The sequence below is a fragment of the Trachinotus anak genome, unplaced genomic scaffold (assembly GCF_046630095.1).
Source record: "Trachinotus anak isolate AG129_WGS33_773 ecotype Australia unplaced genomic scaffold, CSIRO_AGI_Tana_v1 ptg000019l, whole genome shotgun sequence".
Taxonomy (NCBI): Eukaryota; Metazoa; Chordata; class Actinopteri; order Carangiformes; family Carangidae; genus Trachinotus; species Trachinotus anak.
In genome coordinates this window covers 13378468-13399311 of record NW_027273870.1, presented here as the reverse complement: position 1 = coordinate 13399311, position 20844 = coordinate 13378468, and the positions used below count along the sequence as shown (strand labels likewise).

General features: G+C 39.0%; 1 long non-coding RNA gene across 1 annotated transcript in view; it reads left to right on the top strand.

Moving 5' to 3' along the window:
- Positions 1-20844, top strand: part of LOC139635775 (uncharacterized) — a 184554-nt gene that overhangs the window by 75594 nt on the left and 88116 nt on the right. Inside the window, exon 2 of the long non-coding RNA XR_011694288.1 lies at positions 13101-13173. This is a non-coding gene — a long non-coding RNA (uncharacterized lncRNA). The remainder of the gene's footprint in view (positions 1-13100; positions 13174-20844) is intronic.

Below are 20844 nucleotides of genomic sequence, written 5' to 3'. Positions count from 1 at the left end.
AGAGTAATATCCAAAGGCTAACAAGCTCTGAGTGTGCTGTCTGACTGTGGTATGTGAACAAATCTAGAGAGGCCCAATGCTCCCAGTCACTCTCTTTGCCATCTTTTTGGCATTTCTTGGTGTAGTGGATGTTCAGCATGTAGTGGAAGTGTTGAAAGCAGTGTGTATGTATGAGAGCTGGTACCAGCATCAAATGAATTGGACTGAGTTTGTGTGGGTCTGTAGTATTGAACTTTGTCAACAGCAAACCACTGCTGGCACTGCTAAAAGCTAAACTTTGTTACACAGGATTCAAATGAGTTTTTAACACTTCATTTATATAGCTTGCAATTAGTTTAGTAGCATATAAAAGTGGAGTTGGCTGGAGAAGGTGAGAGCTGTTAGCGTGCAGGCATATGGCTCATATCTCCAGGAAGGAGTTTGTACCAGTGTAAACTTGATTCATATCAAACACACAAAAATAGCAGTAGAAAACGCTGATGGCAGCCAACAACAGAGAAAGACAAAGCACCACAAGACAGCACACAACAAGAAACCTCTTAGTCCAAAGCTTCATTATGTTACTGTTGGCATACCCATAAGTCATAAATGTTTATGTCAACTGACAAGGAATGCACTTATATTTATTTATATTTTATAAATTGCAAATATAGACTTATTTTAAGTTTCATGGGTCAGATTATTTTGAACTTTCCAGCAAGTTTTGGAAGCAGGATGATTACAATATGGCCTAACAGAAGTCATGGACTCACTCAGGAAGAATGTGTTGCACTTGACCTTCATTGTATTTTATATTCAACAAAGCCTCTATTGGGCATCCTCGAAAGGATTTTAAAGGAACAGAAAAGTGCTGGTACTCACTTTAAAGCACAGTTTGTCTCCCATATTTTACACTTTTCCAGTGTTTTATTGGAAGTGTTGGTATCCGTAATAAGTGGTTTTAACAACCAAAAACCATCTCAGTGTAGTTTTACATCTCCTGACTCAGGCTTCTAACAATAGGTCGGTGAGCCAATCAAAAGAGAGGCTCTGAACGTCTCTTCTGATTGGCTATTTTCTGAGTGATTAAATACAAATGTAGCAGATTTCAGGTAAACATTCAGAGAAGCCAAGTCCTGCAAGGTTGAATGGTGGGTCCAGTTGTGTTGGGCTTGGGGCATGGCTAAGAGAAGTGACTGCCATGTTGTGATATCACAAAGTTAGTGACGGCTTGTTTTAAGGCTCAGTTTCTGAAAACAGGCTGTGTGTATTTCTCTGTGTCTGAGCCCTTTGATACTTTCACAGTATCAATATAGAACCTATACCTGCTTTATAATCAAAAAAGACATGTACATCTCACTTCATACAACATGGGATGGATAGAATGATGCTTAAAGATACTGCTTCTCCTTGCAACCAACTGACCAACTATGAGAGAAGATAGCTGTATGCTCGAACTATCACGTTGGATGTTATCACAGTGTATTTTATTGCCCTGAGAAAGGCCTTAATCAAAGCACATTGAATTATTTGCGGTTTAAAAATCCTGTCTGTTGTTGAGTTTATAACCGAATATGTTAAATCACTCCCAGATGCAGAAATATAGAGTAATGCTGCAGAGGGACAGTCGACAATGTAACAGTGCAGTGTTTAATTAGTTCTTTAGAAGTGGCAAGTAATTTTTAGCTTCCATTATGGATTAATTTTCTGTCCTAAAAATGGCAGTAATATTTGGTCTGTCTGTTGCACTTATACACAGTCACACATAGTAATAGTAATGATGACAATTTGCTGCCAGTAATAAAGGTCCATCTGAAGCTTAAATCTCCCCCATGGCCCTCCCACTCCCCCCATCCCACATTTGGCTTAATCCATCACTGAATAAGTACCATAGCAGCTGACCTGTGGGAGATTTTAGATACCATGATTTCTCTGGGGGTAGGTATTGGGGGTTTTAAGGGTTGAATATGGCAGGTGGAGGTTAGTTATTAAAGATGTCACAAATGACTATAAAGTCATGTAGAAACAAAGAGCAAGAAGAGGTTGAGTGGAAAAGATTTGGGGAAATTAAAATAATAGCTGATTATGTGATATCAGAGAGAACTGTTGCCTTTACTCTTAGAGTTGGTTCATTTGGAGAACTCTATTAGCTGTAAAGCAGATCATCAAAGGTAATTAAATGGAGGAGTGAGAGGATTAGAACTAACTTTAAAGTTTTGATTCTCAACTTCCTTTGTGTGGATAATGATTTGCTTCATCAAGCAGCTCCACATTAACATACACAACTTTCAGGTAGATTTCAGGTAGATACATTTTCCTTTAAAGGTTTCATGTTGCATAAAGTGAGACTTCCATGCCTCTTTTGATTATAAAGCAGGTCGAGGTTCTATATTAATACTGTGAAAGTATCAAAGCGCTCAGTCCACAGAGAAATGTACAGTCTGTATTCAGAAACTAAGCCTTAAAACAAGCTGTCTGGACCCCCGTAACTATGGTCATGCCCCAAGCCCGGCCACCTGGACCAGAGAGACATTGTGTCCTTGTGAACCTTAAAGGTCCAATATAGTAAAAGGTAAATTTTTGTGTTTTTTGATTATAAAGCAGGTCTGGGGTGTTTCTCCGTATTAATACTGTGAAAGTGTCAAAGCGCTTGGTCCACAGAGAAATGTACACAGCCTGTATTCAGAAATTGAGCCTTAAAAAGAACTGTCAGGACTTCTGATGATGATGTTACCGACAGTCATTTATAATGTAATTGACTCAGCAACTGTTCCTTTGTTATGTCACAGCTAAACAGTCACTGCTCTCAGCCATGCCCCAACATGTTCCATCTGGACCCAGTGTCCAGCCTTGCAGGATTTGGTTCCTCTGAGTGTTTACCTGAAATCTTTTCAGCTCCAGAGAGAAGACTGAAAGAGGAGATGTGAAACTACAATGAGATGGTTTTCGGTTCTTAAAACCACAAATATATCTTCTTATGGATATCATCTAAAACACAGGAAAACTGTAAATCTATCGGACCTTTAAGCTCTTTAAAAACCAGAGCTATGTGTTTAATAATACACAGAGTTTTTGTATTTTAATTGTATTCATTCACAGCTTGCACAGCTTATATGGTAAATACACAAGTATCCTGTTTGCAGTAGCTGTTTAACCAGTAAAGAATGGAATTCAGTTTTCAGCTATGAAATGGATTCAAAACAATGAGACATTAGGTACCTCAGGTACTTTTTGCAAGATTCAGACCTACAACTCCTTATTCTTCACCTTACTGCCCAATATTTTCCATTGGGTGTTTGGTAGATTGTTTTTTAGCCTACCTTCAACAGCCACCCATGACATTGGTTTCTATTATGGGGGTTTAATCGTATCTTTATTACTACTACTACTATATACACTGTAGTTATGCGAGGCTAGAGTGAATTAATCTGATTAAAGGGAGAGTATCCACCCATAAGTGAATGTGCCTGTAAGGTGGCAGTGATAATGTCATTGGTTTGCCCCATACCTGGTGCTGACCTGTTTGTTGGGGAGTTTTGAGCAGGTTACTTCACAGTAAAAAGAGAATGAGAGTAAAAGACAGAGAGCAGACGTTTCAGGAGTGCACAGAAGCAGCACACACATAGCTAGTTTTAATGTTGTGGCTGATAGGTGTATTTTTTGACTTAGTCAAGCCATAAAGCCATAGAAAAAAATTGAAGATACAAAATAAGTTTCAAATCACTTTACTGATAAGTCAAGTGATTTAAATGTTGTGGCTGAGTGCAGACATAGAACAGGGACTATTTGAGAGTATGGGAAGGGTTTAGAGGGAAAGCATCACAAATTCTGAAGGTGAAATCAAGAAATATCAAATAGTCTCCTCCTCTTTTACCCCACCCAAGGTCATGGATGTCATGTTTGATGACCAGCTCTCCTTCTCACGGTCATGCCGCATTGCACTATAGAACAGGCCTGATTCAAGCCTGTTGCACCTGGACTCAGTATGCTACCCAGCTCTTGGGCCTTGACTACTGCGATATCCCTCTGGCAGGCATCCCTTCATGCACAGTGGAACCCTTACAGATGGTCTAGAATAAGGCAGCCCATCTGCTCTTTGAGATCGCATGTTACTCCACTATTCATCGACCTACACTGGCTACTCAAGGCCACCCGAATCGAATTCAAGTCACTAATGCTGCCTTCAGAGTGACTCCTGGGTCTGCACCTTCTACTTAAACTCCATCATTCAACCTTATGCTCCATCTCCTCCAGTGTGTTCCTCTAATAAATGTGGTCTGTCATCACCATCCCTGCACACACGACAGTCTATCAAAGCAAGGGTGTCCCTCTCTATCTTCAAGAATCTCATGAATACTCCTTTCTTCAGAGAGCACCTCCTCTCCTAACACCTCTAACACCCTAAACTTACATTTTCTATAATTTTTAATCAGTGTGCGATCAACTTGCACAGACTTGAAACTAGCTTGCGATGTGTTTTCTGTTATTACTGTTATTAAGATATGAGGGCTAGCTGCTACACTGATAAGCTCTGTTGTGGGAAAATCAAACCCAGTGTTGTACTTATTTATTGTATAAACAGTGTACAACAGTGGGTAGCCTGCTTCAATGCCAATACCAGCAATGGTGGTGTTAGTTTGAATTTTAATTAAGGAAGGAGATATTGTCTTGCATTGATTATTATAGAGAAGGATTTATGTACAATGTGAAGTGCGCACAGCCTGGGTACAAGACACATCCAGAGCACCTGTGAGTAACACTGTAGACAGAGGGCGCTCAGTCATTCATGTCTGTGACAGATCCCCTTAAAAGTCCTTGTGAAAAACTGAAGCAGTCTCCTTCAGTTACTCTCAAAATGTCACAGGAACAAACTCAGCATGACTCCTTCAAAGGGAACCGTGGTGTATACCTGAAGTCCATCCCCTCAGGTTTGCTAAATGCATGTCAGACATGTTCTTTCTTTTAGTGCTCAACCTGAATTGTCACGATTACTACTAAACTTTTCTGGGCCCAGTCTACAACGGTTTTGTAACCCATTTCAAGAGCAAGTGGTAGTTTGGGTTACTTTACATGGGCTTGTGTGAGATACTTATCTACCGCATAGTCAGTGTCTTACCTGCAGTAGATTTGGATCAACACGCTGTTGATCAACACGCTGCTGATAAAGGGAGCTTTTCAGAATTGTGTTGCAATTTTCAATTTTTTTCTTAACTCCAAACTTCCAACCTTCAATTTTATTTTCACCATTTTTTTTTTAAATTATGCAATTCGACCCAAAGAGCTATTTTGGCTGTTTTTTGTCAGCTTTTTTATTTCGCATCATAGTCACTTAAGGTCAACTTAACATTTGCTTTAAACTACATACACAATCTCCAGACCATTGATAGCTATACAGTAATAATTTTAAACATTCTTTTCTTTTCTTTTTTCTTTTTTTTGACAGTACAGTTCAGAATCAGATTTATATGACACTTTGTTAATATACACCTTAAAACATGGGAGTGAGATTCTCCACCAGTCAGGGGGATGTGACAGAAACACATTAAAAACACAGACACGTAGCAAAAACATAAACACCTGGTTGGTCTGCTTCTCATTTCTGACTCAGGCCTTCTACATGGATAACCCAGCCGATAAACAGCCTTATGGTAACAGTGTATTAGTTTTATTGGAACTGTTTTTTTGCCACCTCACTTTATCAGTTTGAATACAGATATACATCACACACACAAAGTGCAGACTTTTTAAATATTGCGGAAATGACGCTCAGATAGACAGACGTGCTGAGCCAGGCAGCCAGGCAGACATAATGTGAACGTCTCCATAGAAATGCTTTTGTCAATGATCACTTATTACTGTTTCTCCCGAGAGAAATTAACCAGAGTCATTACACAGTGCTCAGACACACGGAGAGTGAGAAAGAAAGGAATCATGTTGATTATAAGGAGCAAATCATTCTTACTCCATATGACTCCATTATGTCTCTGTCATGTGATGTGACCTCATGGGATATCTAGTCTCTGGAGTCTTTGGCACTATTCACACCTGGCAATAACAGGCATTTCAGGTGATCAGATCAGAAGTGGGCAGCTCAAAGTTCAGCAGTGAACACATCCAAGACTTATTGAGACATAATGAAACCCGATAGCCCACCCCACATTCAGAGGTGGTCTGGGCCGTATATAGCCATAATCCTTCAGCAGTGTCCACTCTATATGAATGTGTCCTGTCTGTCATGTTAAAGTGCAACAACAGGCAAAATGGACTCTCATGGATGGAGTACACACTATACACAATGTCTGAACATTTCAAAAAGCCCACAGAGATATATTACAAGAGTGCCAAACATCTTGAGCAATTTGGTTTGCCATGACACCAAGGAATAGACTGGGGCAGTCGAAAAGTCAAAATAATCTCCTTTCCTCACCACTTTTCCTTGACCTCGATGGAGAACGTCATGAGATCAAGGGAAGATGCAAGGGAGAATTCATAAGGACCTAGGAAAAGACAACAAGGATGCGGAGATAATCTGACTGAACTGTCACTAGGCTTTTTTTTGTACCAACTTTTTTGGATAGGAAACACTGAAGCTCCTTTACTTATCATTAAGAGAATTCAAACACCTCTGATCATGGCTGCTGCTTAGATACTTCCAGGTCACTTCACTCAGGAACCTTCCTAAGCAAAATAGACTTTTCAACCGCAGCACCAGTCTTAATTTCTTCTTCTTTCTTCTTTTGTCTGTTAATTTATGGCAGATGAGGCACAGGAACTGCATTGCTAATTGCCAACTAAAGAATAACACATTTAATCTTCACAAATGAAAATGAGGCACATGCAGGGAAGTGAGAGCCAATCACAAGTGATCATTCGAGACACATGTCACAGACACAGACAGAGGAGGAGGGGGAGGCGGAGGTCTGCATTAAATTATTATCATTGAATATAAGTGTTTGTAGGTGCTTCAGCTGGAATGTATGTTCACTTCAGATAAACATACACTCTATATATTTATATAGAGTGTATGTTCTCTAAAGCTGAAGGGCCTTGAAGAGTGCATGAGCTGTTTCAGTGGAAGAGAGTTTTTGAAGCAAGCTTCTGTTTTTTCTGAATGAATGATGGAACTTGTCATTTAATCAAGGTAACAACATCACACACAGGGACCAAGTATCAGATCGTCAATGTGATAGGTAACTTCTTATGTACTAAAGATTATGTTGGATGAATCTGCTGTTTTAAAATTTTACAACAAATGTGATTTCCCACATTTCACCTTTGGTGAAAGTGGCCTCCATACACCCTCCCTCAAGTGTGACTGCCCTGTGTGTATGTGCCTCTAGGTGGCAGTATTATCACAACCACAACAGGACAAGAGGTCCTGCTGCAGTCTGCACTCTTGCTCTGTGTTGGTCTCTGCTGAGGAGGAGGAGCTTTTCCCTGGAAAGTTTTATTCTCTCATCACAGAATCATCATCTTTTGGGTTTTTTTTTTTTGTTTTTTTTTTGTTTTTTTTTGTACCAAAATATCAGCCTTCAAAAACCAATATGAGCATTTTTGGAGATTACAACACAGAATATAACATGCAACTGTAACTTAGCTGAAGCAAGCTGGATTTTTCATTATCATCTCATCATTCTCACAGAAACTGATGGAGCTTATTTGGCTGGTAGTAGGATTAATTATTTAATAAGGATGTGTGTTTGTGTGTGAGCATGCTAGAGATTTTTAAAAGCAGCCACTGCTTGTATTAGACTACAGAAAGCAAATTCACTCAAATTCACTCAAACTGAAAAATTATTATTTTGTTATCAGTAGTTATTTATTTTTTTACTCTTTACCTGTTTCCAGTTAGGACCAGGTGATGTTGACCCCGAGTTTAATCACTATGCTCAGACAGTTTTATTGTAAAATTCTTTTAGAAATGTTGGCACTACCAGCATCAGCTCAGCACTGTTGTTTTGACTCAGGTAGGACTGATATGACCTTTTAAAGGCCCCTGGGTGATTGCTTTACATTTTACATATCATCTATTCTGTGATTCTTACCTGTTTGATTTTAAGAGTATAAAAAGCCTCTAAAACTAAATGCCTGATAAACTGTGGCTCAGGAGGTGGAGCAGGGCATGCGCTAATTGGAAGGTCGGTATCATCAGTGTGTGTGTGTGTGTATGTGTGTGTGTGTGTGTGTGTGTGTGTGTGTAGTAGGAAAAGCACTATATGTGTAGGAAAAAAGTGCTGTATAAACGTCTGTGTGAATGAGGTTTGTGATCTAAAGCGTGTATAGAACATTGAAGCTGGACCTAACTGGTGAGCTACATCCAATATGGATGTAATTCCTGGGACACCGGGTTGGAAAAAGGGACATACCAACAGCATGAGGCAGGCTTCCCTGCAGAATGTGGAGTAAAAACCTCACACACAACCACATGGGAATGATTTCTTTTTCTTCCTTTTTTTCCCTCACTCTAACATTTGATATAAAAATAATAAGGATGAAATGACTACCTGTGCTCAGGTCAGGCAGGAACCTCCATCATATCAGAAACGGTCAACACAGACTGGATCCAAACAGATTTTTTTCATCAAAGGCCAATATCAGCCCCAAGCTTCAGCCTAACGCAACTTTAAGTCCTTTGCTCCCTCTCAGAGACCTCTCTCAGCAGGGAGGGACAGGGGCTTTCTTCCTAGGTGGCATTTCTTGGACAGAGATTTTTATTTGATGGCCATTCCAGTCGGGTAAAGACTTGTAGGAAGGGGTCCACCATACACCTTGACTTGTTTCCTTGTTTAAGCTCAAACCCAGACAACCACAGGGATTAAATGTCTGTCATTATAACCTTGTCCTGCTCTGAGGGACTCTCTCTCACACATGTACACACACAAACACACACACAGACACACACACACACACACACAAATACACTATATACTCAACTTCTGCAAATACAAAGTGTTTCCTAAAACTCATGCAGTGCTTCCACAATGTGGCTGACTAGAGGTGGCAGTGTGTGTGTGTGTGTGTGTGTGTGTGTGTGTGTGTGTGTGTGTGTGTGTGTGTGTGTGTGTGTGTGTGTGTGTGCCTGGCTCACACCCGGCACGCCTGCAACTGTTTAGCAGAGTGGAACTGAGAACAGGGCACTACTCCTGCCTCTGTCCATAGTTTTGATGCTTGTAGAGCAGTGGGAGTGAAGGGGCTCGCTCCACACCATTACACCAGGGTTGGGGTGAGGGGAGTAGGGGTAAGTTCCCTTGACTGTGCCCCTTGTCTCTGTACGAACTGTATCCCCCTCCCACGCCCACCCCCACCCTCCCAACTCCCACTCCCCTGTTAGGACATCCAGGAGGTAGCTAAGGGGCCCATCCACTGAGCTGTCACCTGCCAACGGGAGGTCCTTAGTGGGAAGAGAAGAGTTTGGAAGACTGGAATTACAGTAGCAGATGGGGAAGGGGGGGGGGGGTTGGAGGAGGAGGAGGAGGGGGAAATGTCAATTGCTAAATCTCACGCTTATGTATCCTCTTATTTTTCTTCTATTAAGCAGGTGTTGGAGCAATTAGAAGAAGCAGTGGTCAACTGCCAGTTCTTTACATGATTGGAATTGATCCACCAATGTTTTGTTCATGTAATTTCTGTGTCTAAAGTAAACAGCCAGTAACAGCGCATCAAATTTTTGTTTATTTTGCCCGATAAGCTAAGGTCCTCTTGCTGTCAACCTGTCACACTGATCTGAGTTGATACATACCACCCAATGTTGGCAAAATTGTATATATCTATCTCGCTATATATTTTAACTTTCTTTTTTATAATATATACTTATATTGTTGTATTTTATGTCATAGGTTTTTTTTAAATGATAAATAGGTCCCTGCCCCCACTCTGACCGTTGTAAGATGAAAAAGTCCAATTTAAAACAGAGAAAAGCAGCAAATCTGCAAATTTGGGAAATTGCCACCACCGACAAATGAGTGTATGATTTTAATAACTAAGTAAATTACTTCATCAATTATCAAAATTGGCATTTCAGTCATTTAATTTTCTTTTTATTAACTGGCTACTGACAGACTTGGGTAAATTAAATGCTGATGAGAAAGTGCCTCTTCCACATACAGTATATTTGTTCAGTTCTTTATAATGCATTGCAAATTATAACTAAATCCTAAAGAGCGAGTTCCCTTATGTTGTGTTCCATGTTAGTGTTTACTCTGTCTTGTCCTCTGTCAGTACCTCCAGTCATCTTGACTGGAGGTACTTGACAGGTCTGTGAGAGGATTGATGAGCACCCTGATTCTGCTGCAGGATATCCAGATAACAAATGACAAGCAACAAAAACGATCAGCTGCCACAGATACAGCCAGGTGGTTGCACCTTTCAAAATGCAGTCCGGATTGAGAAAAAGGATGAAAGAAATTTGTTTCATGTTAATTCATCCTCATGTAACATCCTTCTGCTCAGCATGGGGTTCAGTTCAATTCAGTGTGCCATTATTAAAGAGAAAGCTAAAGATCATAAACTGTGGACATACTACAGGCTTAAGAATTAGAAGAATGTTTGTTGATTCAAGATGCTGGTGTGGTTCTCTCCTACTGTGGTAAGTATTTCAGCTAAACTGATTCTTATAAAAACATCAGAGATCAAATTAGGAAACATGACACAGACTCACAACTCTTGCTAAAATTTAGGCCAGCTGAAAACATACACTATGACCTGCTGCAATGTCAGAATTCTCCACTAAAGTGAAAACTAATGTTAAACTAATTTACACTTTTTACTCTCTGGCAATATGTAGCACTTTCTGTGATAAATAAATAAAATAATTCAAATATATATATTTTATTTCTATTATTAGAAGTCATGATATACAGTGCTTTTGTCTTGTGAAGTAATAAGAACAGACTAAGTGTATCCTATTTTGCTAGTTATTTAATTTAATATGAAAATATGTTCATATTTAAACCTAAATGAGTCTATAACCCAGTTGAGGCTTGAGACCCAGTTGAGAGATGAGAATAATAATAATTATATTAATAGTTCATATTTGTATTTATTATTATTTTTTGTCATGTATACAGCCTTGTTTCCTTAGACCCTGGACACAGATATGAAAAAAAAAATCTAATTTTAAAAAAGAGAGAAACCTCAGGAAGAATGACAGAAGAGGATCCGTCCTCTCCAGTGAGTGAATACTGAGTATCACGAGTTGTTAAGTGTAAGTGTAATGAAGAATTATGAACAAGACTGGTATTCACCACAGATGAATCACACTCAAGTGCTCCAGGTTTTATTTGAAACAGTAGCCCTCTGAGAGTAGCGTGCATGTTGTTCTTCCTCCAGCTCACAGTGAGCTGTAAAGTGCTCAGACTGTGTGTGTGTGTGTGTGTGTGTGTGTGTGTGTCTGTGTTGCCACAATGTATGCTGGAGCAGCCTCTATCCTCACATGACCCTGAAGAGGCAAGAAATCAATAATCTGTTGATAAGATTGGAATAATTAAAAAATAATAATGAAATGTTCACTGTTATTTCCACCTGATTATAATTGTCTTTAAATACCACAGAACTGCACTGATTCCCTTAAAATATAAAAAAAAATCAATTTCTACCAGCTGCACACACACACACACACACACACACACACAGACACACACACAGAGCACAGTTGGTAGGATTGCAGTACCTTCATTGCTTCAACCATTATTTCATTCATTTCATTTTGATTTTATTAACTTAGTTTAATTTTATAACAAACTGAATTAATTACCAACTTTTACTAGAATTTAGTAAATTTAAATTATTACCAGCAGTACATGTTCTTATTTGTAGGCATTAACTTGTATATTACTAATAAAACAGAGGACCTTCATTAAAAAAACAAACAAACAAAAAAAACAAAAACAAAGTGGAAAACAATTAATGTCAATTCATTGTCAAAGTGTCACTTAAATTATTTATTTATCTATTTATTTTTTACTTTAAACTAGTTCTAAAGCAGATAACCATTAGTGTTTCAACATTATTCATACATTGACAAACTTAACCAACCAGGCAGTTAACCAACCTAAGAAATAAAATGCAATGAGTTTGGTGTAATTAACCTTTTTGTGATGTAAAATAAAACAAAAATCCCTAGATCTAAACAATAAATTTACATGTTTGAAACAATTTGGTTTTTAGGCTTTTTATATGAACTTCATAGCAGATATTTGTAGGGGACGGTTGGAATGTGTAGACACTTGTATATGTGAATAAAAATGTATGCCCCAGTGAATACACTTAATTGAAATTTTATAATAATTAATAAACTGAATAATGAGCATTTAATTTTGACCTTTATTTTTTTTGTTGCCATAACCTTCTTCCCGTTACCAATTATTTTGCAGTTTTATTTCCAGCCATATACACATGCAGATATATTTCTTTTGTCTCTGCTCTGTGTTTACCTCCTGTCTTCTTTTCTTTCATGTCTCCTACAACATCTCTTTCATCCGCTCTTCCTAATGGGAGGCAGTAATGGGAGGGTTGGGTGTTGCTGTGGTGGTTTCTCAGCATGTCTTCCATAGTGTGTGGATCAGTAGATGGTGCTAGAGAGCTGCTGTGGGTAGGATGGTCTCTGCTATACTGTACAACAAAAACATACGCACATGCAGTGTCATATTATGCACTCATATGTACTTCAGAGACATATATATGCACTGTGCGAAGCTTAAGAGAGTGTGTGTGTTATGAGAGTGTCACTGTTTATTTATGAGCCTGTGTATGTGTGAGTGTGTGAAGTGAAACAGCTCTTCAACATGTGTCACTGATAGCAAGACACAGAATGAGTTAGGAGTTTGCACACTGGCTTCATAAAGCTGCATTCTATGTTGTTCTCTCCTCTCTCCAGCACAGTTTCCAGTCACTGAATCATCATCAACATCATCATCATCATCCTCTGACATAAAAACAGGTTTTCTCAGAGCATCCAACAATCGCCTTTCTATTGCTTTATCACATATTCTATTACAGTGAAAACAAGTAAAGAAGTAAAATTTCTGCTTCCCTGTTTCCTGTATTTAGAATGAAAGAAATTCCACAAAACTCTTCCACTGAGAGACGAGTGACCTCACCTGACTCCTGCTCTCTCTCCACAGCTCTCCTCCCCTGCTGCTGCTTCCATCTTTCAATCAGTCACCTCTGAAGTGAAGGAGTGGAAAACAGCAAATAGTAAGTCAATTTGATTTTATTCATCCCCTTTTTCTTCACTCTGCCTCTTCTTTCCATCCTTCCACCCTTGCTTTATATCTTTCCTCTCCTTCACCTTTTCTCTGCCCTTCCTTTTCCTTCTCTGTAATTTTTTATTCCTTTCTCCTTTTCACACTTCCCCTCCTTCCTTCCTTCATCCATAATTCCTCTCTTCCATTTTCTTCTTTTCCTCTTCTCATACATTCTCTACTTCCCTTATTCCACATTTACTTGTTTTACTAATTTCTAACTCCATCCTACCTTTCTATCCTTCCTTCATTTTGTCCTTTACTTCTCCCTTCTTTCCTTCTTTCCTTCTTTCCTCCCTTCATTCTTTTTCCACCTTCTCTGTTTTTCATTTCTTGATTCCTTCATCTCCTTTCTTTCTCCCTTCCATCATTCACACCTCCCTCTTCTTTTTTTTCCCCCTGCATCACGCTGCTATCCCATAATCCAAATCTCCACAGAGGGGTCCGGCTCCCCACTTGCTGTACCCGCCCTCCTATTGACAGTATCAAGGAGTGTGTGTGTGTGTGTGTGTGTGTGAGAGAGAGAGAGAGAGAGAGAGAGAGAGACAGAGAGAGAGACACTGTGTGAGTTTCTGAGCCAGTGTGTGTATTCATGTCCAAGCTTCCAGCAGTGGATTGCACTGTTGTTTTGTAAGAGACAATGTCATGACTACTACCCTCTGAGTGTGTGTGTGTGTGAGTCATCCACAAAATACACTTTATGTGTGTGTAAGGATGGGGATTGAGCTTGTGTGTGTGTGTGTGTGTGTGTGTGTACAGGCATCTGTAAAGACAGTCTAGCACAGTTATGTACATGCACACGTTACATTACATTATAGTTATCCTTTACCATGACATTTTGCTGTTTACACTGATTTGTAAAAGTGACTTAATTCAAGATTATTTTAAGTTCAAGTTTACGTTTAAGCCTAAATTTGAGTTAAAGTTTAATAAGGTTCAAGTTTGCTTTTAATACGTAGTTGAAAAAAAATGTCTAACAAGGACACACAACTACACATAATATGATAGGGAATAGGGCCTACATAAATAAACATTTAGAACCAATAGTAAGATGTGATAATTGAGAGTTTTTGTGACAGTGTGCGTCAGATCAGACGTGAAACATGAACGTGTGAAAAGGCGGAAAAAGCAGAAGGAGTCGTTTCTTATCAGGTGATTTACATTGTAGATGGAAGCAGAGACTTACAACTGCCATCAACATCTAAACACACATATCTGAATTTTAACATCATCACAGTTCTCTGGGTCTGTGTCCAACTGTGCTGTAATGAGTTTGTGTTTATTTGAGTTTGTGTGACATGTGTGGACTAGATAGTGTCCTCAGATATAAGTGCCCACATCACAAGTACTGTACACTCTTTCTGCAAACAATCTCATTACAATTATGTCAATTACATGCACACACAAAATTAGATGAAAAAAACATGATGAAAAAAATCATCCAAACATGCACACATGCAGCAGTTGTTAAGGATGTGTCCATGTGTGCACTGTTGTGCTTTGTTATACTTTGTGTGTGTATGTGTGTGTGTGAAGATCATTGGGGAGACACATAGAGGGAGGGAGTCAAGAAACTGTGTGTGTGTGTGTGTAGCAGTCACCCCAGGGTGAGGGGATTAAGTGTGAGCCAATGCAGTAAAGGTTAGCGCTTGGTCTCTCGCTGAGGCCTCTATCACACACACAAATCTGTGAAAAGACGGAGGAGGAGAGAGGGGAGAGGGAGAGAGAGAGCGAGATGACATTATTATGGGCCCAGAGTGCCGCTACCCGAGGGGACAGTTTCCACAAAGCTCATCAAGTCACCACGGAAAACTGATAAAATCACCACAAACTCTCAAAACAGAAAGAAAATGAACTAAACTGTAGATGAAAAGTATTAAGGGAAACTTTCCTAAACATAAGCCATGCATTGGAGTTTCGCCCTTTTTTTTCCTTCATTTAATTGTGGAGTATGTTTTTGGTTTTGTCGAGTTCATCTTGCATGGAGGACATTTTAGGATATTTTTGCTCCTGTTCTGAGATCTCTCAAAATGGCGGATTGGAGGACGGCAACAAGATCAACCAAGGAGGTATGAGTGTGTTTCTGCAGCATCGTGTGTGTGTGTGTGTGTGTGTGTGTGTGTGTGTGTGTGAGTGTGGTTGTGTCACATAATAATCTGTGCATAGTTGCAAACAGAGTGTTGTAGTCGTTTTCTTTAGTCACTGCGTGGGATAACTGTCAGATTTGTGATATTTATATCAACTATTCTGGTGTGCTGTGCAATCTTTTCACTCATTTTTGTTAAATCAGGCTACAATACTGAAAACAGTGCTGAAATTCTGCCATAGGTCATGTGCTTTTGAAATTTCATCTTCTGTGTAAAAATATATTTTGAAGTTGGGAAAAGCCCCTGTTCAAATATTATCCCCACTTTTAGAATCATTTTGTGTTGGTGGAATGAGTCAAACAGAATAAATCAGTGTAAAATACCTGGAATGTCGAGAAAATGAAAGGCACAAATATTAAATACAACCTCAATGACACAGATGTTAAAAATCAATTCAACTCACAAGTACTGAAGTGCAAAATACAATATAACACCAGTCTGAGCTCAGACAGTTGTAACCACTTCTTGTTCAGTGGGCACTAAGCGCTCTTACACCTCAAGTGTCACTGATGTCTTTATCTGCTCTACAACACTTTTGCTGAAAGACAAATTGTTCACAAAGCACAACTGTCTAATAAGCAGTCTCTCTCCACTCACTCTCTATGTATTACTTTGTATTTTCTCACTTTATTCCTAGTATTCTCGTGTCTTATCTGCATCAGTGTCTCATGATGAATTGACATTATTATGACAGGTGTCTGTGATGCTCAACCTACTCTTGACTTACACTGTGTTGATTTCTACTAAGGCAACAGAGCAGTAGTGCACCCACTTCTTCAGTTACACTGTTCGACTAAACTGAGAAAACAAAGTTCAAGGAGCCGTAAGTGCAGATGTTTGTGACTGATATGTATGGTGGCCCTGAGAGCTCAACACACGCAAACAGAAAAAACAAACAGATTCAGAAAACATCAGTTCATCAATGACAACACGTCAACATGCGCAAATAGTCACAACAAGGCACACAAAACAGTGATGAACCCAGCTGGGATGCATTATAATAATACATTAACGAGCACAAATCATTGAAAAAGTGCGTGTCAGTCTGGTTTGGATTGTGTCTGGTTGTGTAAGTATTTTCACTGTGCGTGTTGTTGAATTGATGAAGCGATGCTTTCTGATTTGAATTTGATGTGCTTTGTCTGTTTTCATGTGTTTTCTTAAGTTGCAGTGCATTGTGCTCTCAGGGCCACAATATACTGTACTGTATATGCATTATAAACCATTAGTCAAAATGTAAACTGTCACTAGCTCACATTTAAAATTCTAAATCTTGGCGTGCACCAGCACTTTTACCATTACTTGCTGCTTTGGGACTGGAAAGTAGAACCATGACCTATTTTTTTCTGACTGTGTTGCATTGCAGCGATGTGGCAAGCCAATCACAGTCCACCCTGTAACAAAATGGTGTTTTTTTTTTTGGTTTTTTTTCATGATTATTGACTTTGATGTGTGCTATCAGGACACATTTCAGCTGCAAATGCTGGACTGTTAGATCCTGTCCAGCAATTTAGAAACAGGTTTCATAATGGTCATCGACTTTACTCTCTGATTTTCAGTGTATAAAAGTGAAAAAACATATTTTTAATTCATGGAGAATTCTAGAAATCTGGAGTTTTACACTATAATTGACTGATTCAACCCTGAACTTGACCTGCTTGCTCACATTCAATATGTGGCTCTTTGACTTGCCAAGTACTGTGCATTCATAAACTTTAAATAAGATTTCACTGTTGTAAAAGCTTGTGAAAGTACAGTTGACCAGTTATTGGAAACTAAAACTCCCTGTGAAGGAGTATAAAGTGGATGAGTGGCTACATAAGGAAGGATGAATTAGGTTTAATTGCAGGTCTTAAAGAGAGTTGAAAACACAAACAAAAACTAACAAAACCACACAAAATTTACACAGAGATAAACCTGCAGACATGTAGCTGGCTATGCAAAACCTCTTTGACCTTTTACTAAAGGACACACGCCTTCTAAGTTTCAGAATAATATGTTTCCTTATGTAAGAAAGCTGAACTCTTGTGAAAAGTGTTTTGCAATGGGTCAATCCTGTATGAACTCTAAATAAGTTGCTATGGTGACAGAACTGCAGACTGAATGTGAAACATTATAACAAGCAATTACAAAGGTAGGACCAGACTGGAACAGAACAGACCTCAAGTTATGAAAGCTCCCATACTGTATGAAGGTAGATGTTCGTGTGTTTTTTTTATTATTATAAAGCAGCTCTAGGTTCTATATTAATACTGTAAAAGTGCTCAGGCAACAGAGAAATGCACACAGTCTGTATTAAGAAACTGAGCCTTAAAACAAATCGTTAGGACTTCTGATGATGATGTCACCATCAGTCAATTATAGTGTAATTGACTCCAAGCAACACTCCAAGCCCAGCGCACCTGTAACTTTGCACAATTAAAGTCACAACTAACCTGGACCACCTGGACCTCATGCCCAGCTTTGCAGGATTTGGTTTCTCTGAGTGTTCACCTGAAATCTTTTTAGCTCCAGAGAAAAGCCTGAGAGAGGAGATGTAAAACTACACTGAGATGATTTTTGCCTCTTAAAACCACAAATATATATTCTTATGGATATCAACACTTCAAATAAAACACAGGATTTTAAAAAAAAATATAGAATCTTTTATACAACACATTAACAAAAAAGAAGAAGCCAGACTGGAGTAAGGGGGAGAAAAAGAGCTTTCATGATGATGATCCATCATGCATATTGTACAACCATTTTTCTTCTCTTAAAGGATATGATATTTGTAATGAAAAAGAAAGAAGACTAGGATCCATTCATCTTCTCCTGCTTATCTGAGGTTGGGTCGCAGTGGCAGTAGTTCAGACGTCCCTCTCCCAAGAAACATTTTCCAGCTCTTCCTGGGGGATCCCGAGTTGTTCCCAGGTCAGATGAAGCAGTTCATGACAGCTGAACAAAATTTATATCAAGCTTTTGATTTAACATTTTTGCTTTTTGAATGACACCAGTACCTTTAGGTGACTAAAGCAATCATTATTTACCTTTCAGTATTAAACACCAATCATACAGACAGCGCATTGACCAAATGGATGTTCAAGCAACTTGGTGCTCAAATATAGCTGTGTGTGTATGTGCATGTGTGTGTGTGTGCGTCCACCTTCCCACATATCCTTGACCACTGTGTAAGTGAGCCAGCGGGGGAGTTTCTGAAAGCCAAAAGGCCACTTGGCTCCACACATTCAATTCCCTCTTCATTAGCAGTCACATTACTTTAGATTAGCAGAAAGTGGACATTTACAGGCAATGCTGACGCCTGTAATTAAAATTAATTTAAAAAGAAAGACACAAAGAGAAGTAATTACTCCAAGTGTTAAAGGTTTTCGCCCCGGCAGCTTCTCTTATCGTTTTATTGCTCTGTTCTTACCGAAGGAAATAAAAATGCAAAAGAGAGAGTGGACTTAGTGAGGAGAGAAATTAAGCGCTAGCGGTCGCTCATTAATGACTTCACCTGATTATTGGGAATGGGAAGTCGCCCGTAAAGGTTGAGTAGTTTACAATGAATTTTTTTTTAATTAGAGTGGATTTGCTCTGATTGAAATGAAATATAAATGGCTTCTTAAATAGCTTATCGCAACCTCTTTGACTTGCCAAGCTCCTTCCGCTGGCTGAAAAGTTTTCTGTGGCAAACAAGGAGGTGGTTATTCCTGGAAAAAAAAAAAAAAGAATTTTCCAAAAATATCCACAACTATATTTTTATTGTTGTCAGCAAATCCCATTTGTTCCTACTGAACAAATGTTAAATGACAGGTCACAAATATATAGTTAAATAAATAACTAAAAGCTTAGGAATTTCCAACTGCAGGTCACTGTGGCTTGAAGCAAAATATTACTTAAACAGAAAAATAAATGTTTTTCAGTGCTATTGTGAGTATTGGATACACACACAATACTTGTTTGTAGGTTCACTTCACTCTTGGTTTCGTTTTTGTTGTTAATAAGAAAAACATAGAACATCCCCCAACTTCTCCTTTAAATGCTGCTACTGAGTGGGACATGAATGCAATCCACATTCATATATAGTTCACATTGTAACCTGAAGGAACCTGGGATCAAGCAGGAGGTTGACGCTACTTCACTGGTCAACCAGGTGCTCATGCTACAAAGAACCAAACCAAGAATATAAAAAAAAACAACAACAACAACAACAAAAACAAAAACGTTGGTAACAGTGGTTTACTCATTGGAAGGATCTTCATTTTTCTCTCCACTGGTAGAACCACGGATCACACCACAAACCCCACACATAATATCCACCCCATGCAACTAACTCATGTGCATTGTGCACTGTGCACATGCACTTAAAGGTCCCATATTTAACATTTTTCTTTGTTTCATTTGAAGTGTTGATATCTATAATAAAATATATTTGTGGTTTTAAGAACCAAAAACCATCTCAGTGTAGTTTTACAACTCCTCTCTCAGGGTTCTCTCCAGTGCACTCGTAACAACATGTCGGTGAGCCAATCAGAAGAGAATAAAAATCTAGCAGATTTCAGGTAAACACATAGAGGAAACAAATCGTTCAAGGTTGAATGGTGGGTCCAGGTGGTCTGGGCTTGGAGTGTTGGTGAGCCATTAAACATGCCGTCTGGGGGATGTAAGAAGCCTGTTTAGATTTTTGTAGACAAAGCACTTTCTCAGCTGCATTTGTTGATTTATATACAGATACGTCCCCACAGCTTCTGCTAGTGTGATTCTTTCCCTGAGAAACTACCCAAAGCTCCTAAAGCTCAATTTTTATTTATTTTTTGCTGGACTTCCTCTTTAAGTAGTGGCGCCGAGCAGAAAATTGTGCCTGATAAAAATCTGTTTAGCGCCAGTGCTTTTTAAGACAAGCCACTCAACTCTCACTGTGAGCCACATCTTAACTGACCCCCCAAAATGTCCCCCTCTGTGAGGAGTAAGCACTATAATATACACTCACTGCACCGTTTAATGTGTGTGTGTGTGTGTGTGTGTGTGTGTGTGTGTGTGTCTCATTGATGATTCTGTCTTGTGAAAAAAAGCCTCGTCCAGACCCTGCTGTCCAAAATCCACTGTTCCTGCCGCTATATCTGGTCACACACACACACACACACACACACACACTAACACATGCACATGCACACAGCTACTGACTGTGCAGCCTGCTCTGTGTAGATAAGCAAAGGAGTTGTGTAGTCAGTGAAGCATACCTACAACCAAAGAGAGAGAGCGAGAGATTGATATATACGTACATGTTTACACTTAGAGAAGACAGAGAGGGACAAGAAAGGGAGAATTAGATTAAAAACAAAAAACAAAAAAACAAAAAAAAAAAAGGGAAAGTGCTTACACTACTGCTGCTTCATGTCAAATGATTCAGACAAATAACGCACAGTACCTTAACAAAGTACAAGCTATGGCTAAAGTATGTATGCATGTGTATGTGTGTACTTTTGCAAGCTGTA